General features: G+C 37.2%; 1 pseudogene; it reads left to right on the plus strand.

Moving 5' to 3' along the window:
* Positions 1-364: 364 nt before the first annotated feature.
* Positions 365-9,235, plus strand: LOC142644073 (7-deoxyloganetin glucosyltransferase-like; annotated as a pseudogene).
* The last annotated feature ends 457 nt before the right edge of the window (positions 9,236-9,692 follow it).

A 9,692-nucleotide genomic window follows, 5' to 3' on the forward strand; every position in this document is an offset into this window, starting at 1 on the left:
ACTTCTCATAAAAAAAAGAAGCATTACTCTTATCATATATTGACACTGTAACTCATAATTAGGAATAAGTGGATAGGTGGCATATTTGATTTGTAGAGCATGAAGTGGAATAGAGGGAGTTTATCTTAGATAAAATAAATAAATAAATAAACCAAACATACAAGTGAAAAGTCTATATAATAATAGATGTGCATGGGAGATGCAATAATATATTATGTATGTCAATTACGCTTATAATAGCCTTTTTCCTTCCTTTTCTATTATTGTTGTTGTTTTTTTTTTTTTTTTAATTGAATGCTACATTTTTATACTACATTGGAGTAGGCTATTCACAAAGATCAACCCTACTTTGGTGTGATTTACATATGCAAACTATCTTCCAAGTTTTATTAGAACTATAGATGAGAATGACATCATGCTCAACTTCAAAATCTGCAAAAGTGAGAGAGCTCCAAGAGCTTCAGCTGCATTTTGAACACATTTGACTCCTTTGAACAAGAAGTGTTAGATGCTTTATCTTCCATGCTTCCTTGTATATACACCATTGGACCACTTATGTTGCTAGTTGATCAAATTAAGGACAATAACTTGAAATCAATAGGTTCCAATCTATGGAAAGAAGAATTGGGCTATGTGGAATGGTTAAACTCAAAAGAACCCAACTCAGTAGTATATGTAAATTATGGTAGTATAACTATCATGACGCCTCACCAACTCATTGAGTTTGCATGAGGGTTAGCAAATAGTGAAAATCCCTTCTTGTGTATAAGACCTGATCTTGTGGGAGGCAATTCAGCTATTGTTCCTTCTAAATTTGTTACCAAAACAAAAGATAAAGGCATGTTAGCAAGTTGGTGTCATCAAGAATGTTAGGACAGATGTGATTGATGTTAAGAACATATGTCAACATATTATGTATTGGCTAATCCTTTGACAAAACGCACTTTACTTGTAATTGGGTAGATTTAGGATGTGTTTAATGCTTCAAGAAACAAGGTTTCAAGTTCAAGTGTTAAAGCCATGCAAGTCTATCTAAGAATCAAGTGAAGAAGTGATGTTCATTAAATCTCAACAGCTAGCTCAATAGCTAGGGTATTTGTCGAGATTTATGAAACTCAGTTTTTCATAGCTGTTTTTCATCCAATCCTTGAGTATGTATTTAGGCTTTCTTTTCTCACAACTCTAAACATATATAAGGATTATTTTAAGGGCTGTCTAGGGTTGCACGAGTATTGAGCAAAGTCTTATTCATGCAAATTGTGACCGGAGACAATATTTGCCCTAGTTCACCTTGAAGAAGCTGCTGTGTTTGTAGACTGTACGGTTTTGTGACCAAGCAACTTCATGATCTTCATCATGTGATGAACTGAAGAACTTTACAGCCAACATCCTTCTCAAGTTGGTGATCAAGTTGCGTACTAGGATCCGCGCATCTTTTGGTTAGTCACGTACTAGGAGCAGTGCAATACAAGGAGAGATTGTCACTACAGAACAAGTCCAATTGGGTATTGGGGTAAGGGTTCAATTGTAGGTTGATATAAGTTACTAAGATTCCTTTACTTGTAACCGCTTGTTTTGATAATAGTGGATTCTCGAGAATGGTGACCTTAAAATCACCTAGTTGGGTTTTTGCCTAAGAGGTTTTCTCCATTCGTAAACAAATCACCGTGTCATTTAATTTCCACTGCATATTTAGTTATTTGGTGATTTTTTTGTGCTACCACGCTCATTGCATGTAATTGAACCTAATTAATTCACTTGGCTAATTGGTTAATTCAGCACAAGGGGTCAATACGTTTTTGGCCTATCAAGTGGTATCAGAGTAGACACACTTTGATTAGGTTTTAATCTTTGCTGTAAGATCAATTGACCCTTATTGTCATGGCTGCCATTGGCACGAAAAGATCTCTTATTTCAAATACATCTTGTTTTTCTAATCTCTATTTAATTGAGTGTTTCAGAAAATGCAAGTCTAAAAGTTATTTGAAAGTTATCATGATGATGATTGAAAAAGATCTTAACATGACAAAGAAAAAACTAGACTGCCTCAGAATGAGAATGTACAAAGGAGTTCATCTGAGAAAGGTGAAGGTTAAAGGCCTTGTCAGTAAATGGCAGATGAAAGAGAACACCATTCCTACAGATTTGTCATCAAAGCATGAAGTGTGCTTTTTGATGACGTATGCATTCAAGGTAATGGATACATGCTTGTGGTACCTTGATAGTGGTTGCTCATGACACATGACTGGAGATTGCTCTCTCTTTAAGGTCTTCGAGTCTAAGAAAGGTGATAATGTCACTTTTGGTGATGGGAGCAAATCACAGATCAAAGGAAAGGGAATCATCACTTTACCTAGATTTCCAGACATTGCAAATGTGCTATATGAGAAGGTCTGAGAGTGAACCTATTGGGGATAAGTCAGATATGTGATCAAGACTTTACGGTGTTGTTCTCTAAAGGAAAATGTCTTGTGCTGGATGAATCTGGAAAGAGACTCATAAGTAGTGTCCAGACTTTAGACAATTGTTATGGTCTAGTCCCTGATGCTGACATTGTGTGCAATAGTATTCGTTTGACAGATGAAGATCTATGGCACCAAAGAATGGGACATGCTAGTTACAAACATCTCTCAATTGTATCTAAGCATGAATTAGTGTTGGGGATGCCAAAGCTCAGTAGAGTGGACAATGTTGTGTGTGGACCATGCCAGCTTGGGAAATAGACAAAAGCTAAACATTCAAGTACTCAGACATCCGCTACATCTAGACCATCGGAGCTACTACATGTGGATCTCATGGGTCCAACTCAAACTGAGTCTCTTGAGAGGAAGAGACACATCATGGTTATGGTAGATGACTTCACTAGGTACTCTTGGGTCATTCTTCTAAGATCCAAGTCAGATGCTCCTGAGCACATAAAAGCCTTGTGCACAAGATTGTAAAATGAGAAAAGTTTAAATATTGATCGAATTCGAAGTGATCATGGTAAATAATTTGAAAACTCATACATGGAGTCCTTCTGCACTAGATTAGGTATATCTTAAGAATTCTCTGCTCCTATTACTCCTCAGTAGAATGGTGTAGTAGAAAGAAAGAACAGGGTTATTCAAGAGATGGCTAGAGCCATGTTGCACAACAAACATGTGGCTAGAAGCTTGTGGGGAGAAGCCATCAACACTATATGTCATATGGTTAACAGTAATATTTCAAACCCGGTACCAAAAAGACTCCCTATGAGCTATGGAAGGGAAGGAAGCCGAATGTCAAGTATTTCGGAATCTTTGGAAGTACCTGTTTCATTCTTAAGGATAAAGAGAATGTTGGAAAATTTGACTCTTGAAGCGATGAAGGAATATTTTTGGGATACTCCTCCATAAGTAAGGCTTATCGAGTATACAATAAGAGAACCAAGAAGGCACTTTATGGTTTAAAGCAAGCCCCTAGAGCTTTGTATGATCGGCTCACACAATACTTGGTGTCACATGGGTTCACAAGAGGAAAGGCTGATCAAACTCTCTTCATCAAAAGGGAAGACAGTGAGTTGATTGTTGCTCAAGTCTATGTTGATGATATCATCTTTGGGTTAACAAAGGATGAACTTGCTCATGGATTCTCAAAACTTATGCAAGCCGAGTTCAAGATGAGCATGACTGGAGAGTTAAATCACTTTCTTGGATTGTAAATCCATCGGCAAGAGACAGGTATCTTCATATCTCAATTAAAATATGCTAGAAATCTTGTAAAAAAGTTTGGTTTGGAATTTGCTAGTTCTATTAGAACCCTTATGAGCCCTAATGTAAAACTCACTGTTGATGTCTTGGGAAAAAGTGTTGATCCGTCTCTCTATAGAAGCATGATAGGTAGTTTTCTATACCTTATTACTAGTAGACCTGACATTAGTTACAGTGTGGGAGTGTGTGCTAGATATCAGGTTAATCCCAAAGAGTTCCATATGACTACTTTGAAGAGAATCATAAAGTATGTCAAAACCACTGCCAACTTTGGTGTGTGGTACAACAAGGACACAAATGATGTCTTGGTCGGGTATTCGGATGCTGATTGGGCAGGGAATGCTGATGATAGGAAGAGTACTTCAGGAGGTTGTTTTTATGTGGGTAATAATCTTGTCTTCTGGATGAGCAAAAAGCAGAATTTCATCTCCTTATCCACTGCAGAGGCTGAATACATCGCTGCCGGTAACTATTGCACCCAACTTCTGTGGATGCAAAAACTCCTCCATAACTATGGTATTTGTCAAGATCATCTCACTATCTACTGTGACAATACTAGTGCCATTAACATCTCTAAGAATTTGGCTCAAAATTCTCGAACCAAACACATAGAGATTTGACACCACTTCATTTGTGAGCTTGTTGAAGATGGTACCCTTACTCTTGAGTTCATTCATACTGATGATCAGAAGGCTGATTTGTTCATCAAACCTCTTGATAGCAAACGGTTTGAATTCCTTCGTCCAAACATCGTTGTTATCCCATGGAATGATCCTCTCTTCTTCTCCTCTTTCCTCATGCATTTGCGTCTAGTTTTTATGCACTGCTTTATTTGACATGTTTTTGTATGGTTGTTTTTCAGTTTTGTTTTTATTTATTTTTTCTTTCATAAATAAAAAAAAAATTGAAAAATTAGAAAAATAGTGTGTGTTTGTGTACATTGGTACTTGTGTACCTTGAATGGCTAATGAAACAAAGTTCTTTAAATTTTGTATCTCTTGTAACTTAGATGAGCATCTCTATGCACAACTAAGCAAGTGAGCTTTGTGGCTCTTGTTTTTGATGAGTAAGATTAAGTTATCTCTTGTACTTAACACTTGTATCACTCTTTTTTACGGGAATGACTAAAAAATCCTAAGAGAAAGACATTAATAACCATCTCACCACTGTTGCTCACCTATCATAATATGACATTTGTATGCTTTGGCATAGCAAAAGTGCAATGTCATAAAGTTTTACATAAATGGGTATTTCTTTTCTCTCTCTTATATGCCCATGCATGATATGCTTAATACAAGAAAAATATGCAAAGAAAAATAAAAGGAAAAGAAACAAAATGCTTTAAAATATGATTGCAAGCGTGTATTCTAGGAGATGTGGGAGTTATAGGATGTACCTCGAAGGTGATATTCCCCATCAAGCAGTTATGATCATGTGTGAGTTAAATTGATTTACTCATATCTTAAATCGTCATAACATAGAAACACTTATGCAATATTGCGATGTTTTTCACACACAACATGCAATATTCTATGCTACTTTTGATACATGCCTAGGTACAATGTAATTTGGCCATCACAAGGTTTACATGTGTTAATCTATGCTCACTAAACTGTTTTAACATTTTTTTGAAATATAAAATTGGTTAGACGTGTTTAGTGCACGTGTGTGTGTTTTGGATCTAAATGCATGACATTTTTCTTGATTGAGAGATGATTTTGAGAGCTTACAATGTGGTTTGGATCCTTGGTTGAGTTGCATGGTTGATTGCATCATATCTGTGTTTTTCTCTTCTTGAAAAACTGTTTTTAAAGTAATCTCGACAGCTTCTCGACACCTCTCTTCAGCTTTTTTTTCTTATTCAATCTCGATAGCTCCTCGATCCATCGAGAAAGTTTCTGTCTCCTCGATAGATGCTCGAAAGCTCCTCAATCCATCGACCTCATTCTTGCTGTGGACACCTCTAGACAGCTGCTCGATAGTTGTATCTCTCCAAGCTTTTAAAGCTCGACACCTCTCGATCTGTCAAGATTTAAGAGGTTCTATAAATAGATTCCTCGCGATACTAGACTCACTTCTCTCGATCTCTCTCAATTGTTTTTTGTCCTTTCACCTTCCAAACACCTGTCTTTCACTCTAAACTTCATTCCCAAGAGTTTTTCGGCCTAGATTGATCTTTCTTCCTCTGGTAAGATCTTGTTTCTCTTATCTTATCATGCATTTCATATTTTCTGACCTAAGTTTTAGGATTTTTGAAAAAATTTGGGATTTTTCAAAATTAATGATGTTCTTGTGAGATTTTTGGGATGGGTTTTGTTGAAATGAGTTTGAATCATCGTGCATTGCCTCACATTTTTATTATAACAATATTTCATGCATTTTAGATGTGTGTTTACCTTGTTGCAATGATTGTAGGCTGGTAGGTTTGGATTGGGCTGAGCCCATGATGTATTTAATTTTTCATATTACATGCTCATGCATTTTCATGCATACGCATCTTTAAGTTTCTATATTTGTTATATTGTATCTCTCTCTCTCTCTCTCTCTCTCTCTCTCTCTCTCCTTGTTACGTTAGTTGCGTCATGGCACCTAAATGTAAATCCACTCCATCCCAGAACCCTCTTCATTCCAGGGCATCTACCTCTTCTGATCCTACCCCTTCTCATATTCGGTTCTGTGATGATAAAGCCCGCAAAGACTTTTCAGAGAACTTTTCTAGACAAGGCATTCATTCGGAATGCCAAGTCATTTTGTCAAACTTCTCTGACACTAACCTACCCACTGCCATTCACAATAAGGGTTTGGAGTCACTATATGACGTCCCGGTCACTTGTCCATCCGTGCTTATTCTGGAGTTCTACTCCAACATGCATGCATTTGATTATTCAGTACCTCTCTTTGCCACTCGAGTTCGAGGTACACGCATCATGGTCACTCTAGATATTGTATTCGACATGCTCCATGTCCCTAGGGTAGTGCATCCTGACTACCCTGGTTGTGATCATCTTAAGATCGTGTCTAAAGACAAGCTTAAATCCTCTTTCTAGAAGCGTCCTTCTGATTGGGGTGATTGTCAGTTCACTTCTCGTTCGACCTTTACTAAAGGTCCTCGGTTCATTAACATGGTTATGACCTTTGTTTTGCATCCTTTCTCTCAATATAACTCCATTACAGAGTCCTGTGCTCAGTTTTTGTTATCCCTCATTGCGCATCTTACGATAGACTTTCCCTCTCATTTTATTCTTCCACTCATCGATGTGTATAAGGATATGGCAACTCGTGATAAGCTCATCTTTCCTTCTGCTATCACGAGGATTCTACGCCATTTTTCTGTTCCCTTTCCCATTTTTGACCACTTCCATGTTATATGTGCCATAGATGCCACTACCTTTAAACAGAGCGAGGCGCAGTTACGTTCAAGGCAATCCAGATCAACGATTCCTTTCGCTTCTACAGTTCCATCCACATCCGCTCCCTTTTCTTCTACGAGTAGTGTGACACTCAAGGACATCATGGCACAGCATGTGCGCATGGATGCTTGCCTCGACACTCTCAGTAATGAGTTGTGTCAGGTGAATACCTGTGTTGGTCATATTACACGACAACAGGCTGTCATGGGTGGCTTTGTTGCTTCTCCTCCTCCTACTCTAGAGGCTTCTGAGGATGAGGACGATGATGGTGATGCTGCTGCTTCTGATGATGAGGATGATGGTGCTAGCTCTTCCAGTGCTGATGAGATGTCTACTTAATACGCTTACCCTTTGTCACTCATGACAAAAAGGGGGAGTAGTTTTGGATATGAAAGTAGTCATACTCATAAGGGGAGGGTTAGTGTAGGATTTTTTTTGTAAGGGGGAGTGTTCATATTTTGAGGAATGCAGTAATGATTTTGATGTATGTAGTGAGGATTTTGATGTATCTTTTTCTTTTCTCTTTATTTTAGATACATTGTTCATGTACCTTAGATCTTGTGATCATATTGTGATAGCAAACCTTGTACTTGTTGATATATATACATTTGAGGTTGTTATTACAGTTCTTTCACCTATCTTTACATGTGTTGTTTCTTTTCTCTCTTTATACACATGTTTCTTATTATTTATATGCAATCTTTATTTCTGTTTCACACTAAGATGCCTTGATGAGTTTTGTTTAAGTGTTTTAGAAATACAGGTTGTCAAAGTCTTCTTGCCATGAACTCTCTTCTTGCAAAGATTTTCAAGAGTTTGTGTTAGGATAGACTTTATTGTATTCAACAAGTGAGTATGAGTTGAGTGATTTATGACTTCTCTCATATGTTCATTTTTTTGTTATGGGTTTGTCACAGAATGCCAAAGGAGCAGATTGTTAGGACATATGTGATTGATGTTAGGAACATATGTCAACGTGTTATGTATTGGCTAATCCTTTGACAAAATGCACTTTACTTGTAATTGGGTAATTCTAAGATGTGTTTAATGCTTCAAGAAACAAGGTTTCAAGTTTAAGTGCTAAAGCCATGCAAGTCTGTCCAAAAATCAAGTGAAGAAGTGGTATTCATTAAAGCTCAACAACTAGTATCAATCGAGGTTTAAAAGAGCTATTCAGCTCGAGGCTTAATAGTAGCTCAATAGTTAGGGTATCTGTCGAGATTTATGAAACTCAGTTTTTTAGAACTGTTTTTCATCCAATCCGTGAGTATGTGTTTAGGCATTCTTTTCTTACAACCCTAAACATATATAAGGATTATTTTAAGGGCTGTCTAGGGTTGCTCAAGTATTGAGCAATGTCTTGTTCATGCAAATTGTGACTGAAGACAATATTTGCCCTAGTTCATCTTCAAGAAGCTGTTGTGTTTGGGGTAAGGGTTCAACTATAGGCTGGTATAAGGTATTGAGATTCCTTTACTTGTAACCACTTGTTTTTATAATAGTGAATTCTCGGGAGTGGTGACCTTAAAATTATTCTATAGGGTTTTTGTCGAGGAGGTTTTTCCCCTTCGTAAACAAATCACCCTGTCATTTAATTTTTGCTGCATATTTAGTTATTGGGTGATTTGTTTGTGCTACCACGCTCATTGCATATAATTGAACCTAATCAATTCACTTGGCTAATTAATTGGTTAATTCATCACAAGGGGTCAATACGTTTTTGGCCTATCAAAGAACAAATCCTAAAGCACCCATTAATAGGTGCTTTTTAACACATAGCGGGTGGAATTCAACGCTTGAGAGTGTGTGTTGTGGAGTTCCAATGATCTCTTGGCCTTTTTTTGCTGAGCAACTAACAAATTGTCGATATTGTTGTGTTGAGTGGGCATTGGGATGGAGATAGATAATAATGTTCAAAGAGATGAAGTGGAGAAACCTGTTAGAGAATTAATGGATGGTGAGAAAGGAAAAGAATTGAAGAAGAAGGCAATGGAGTGGAAGATAAAGGTAGAGGATGCTACCAAACCTAGCGGTTCTTCTTACCAAAACATGGACAAATTGATTTCCGAAGTTCTCTTAGCTGGAAATGCTTGAACCAAACGAAGAAGACTTTATAGTTTCAATAAACTTGCACTCTCGGTCTCATCTGCTACATCTAATCATTATAAATATTTATATAAAATCTAGTCCCTTTTTCTTGCAATAAATTTCAATAATATGTAATTTCGTTTGATAGGCCAAAAACGTATTGACCCCTTGTGATGGATTAAGTTGATTAATTAGCCAAGTTTATTAATTAATCAAATTAACATGCAAATGCGTGGTAACACAAGCAAATCACCAATAAACTAAAGAGCAGCGGAAAAATAAATTGACACGGTGATTTGTTTACGAATGGGGAAAACCTCCAAGGCAAAAACCTCACCGGATGATTTTAAGGTCACCACTCCCGAGAATCCACTATTATCACAACAAGCGGTTAGAAGTAAAAGAATCCCAGTACCTTATACCAACCTACAGTTGAACCCTTACCCCAATACCCAATTGGACT

This window comes from Castanea sativa, chromosome 7, assembly GCF_040712315.1.
Source record: "Castanea sativa cultivar Marrone di Chiusa Pesio chromosome 7, ASM4071231v1".
Classification (NCBI taxonomy): domain Eukaryota; kingdom Viridiplantae; phylum Streptophyta; class Magnoliopsida; order Fagales; family Fagaceae; genus Castanea; species Castanea sativa.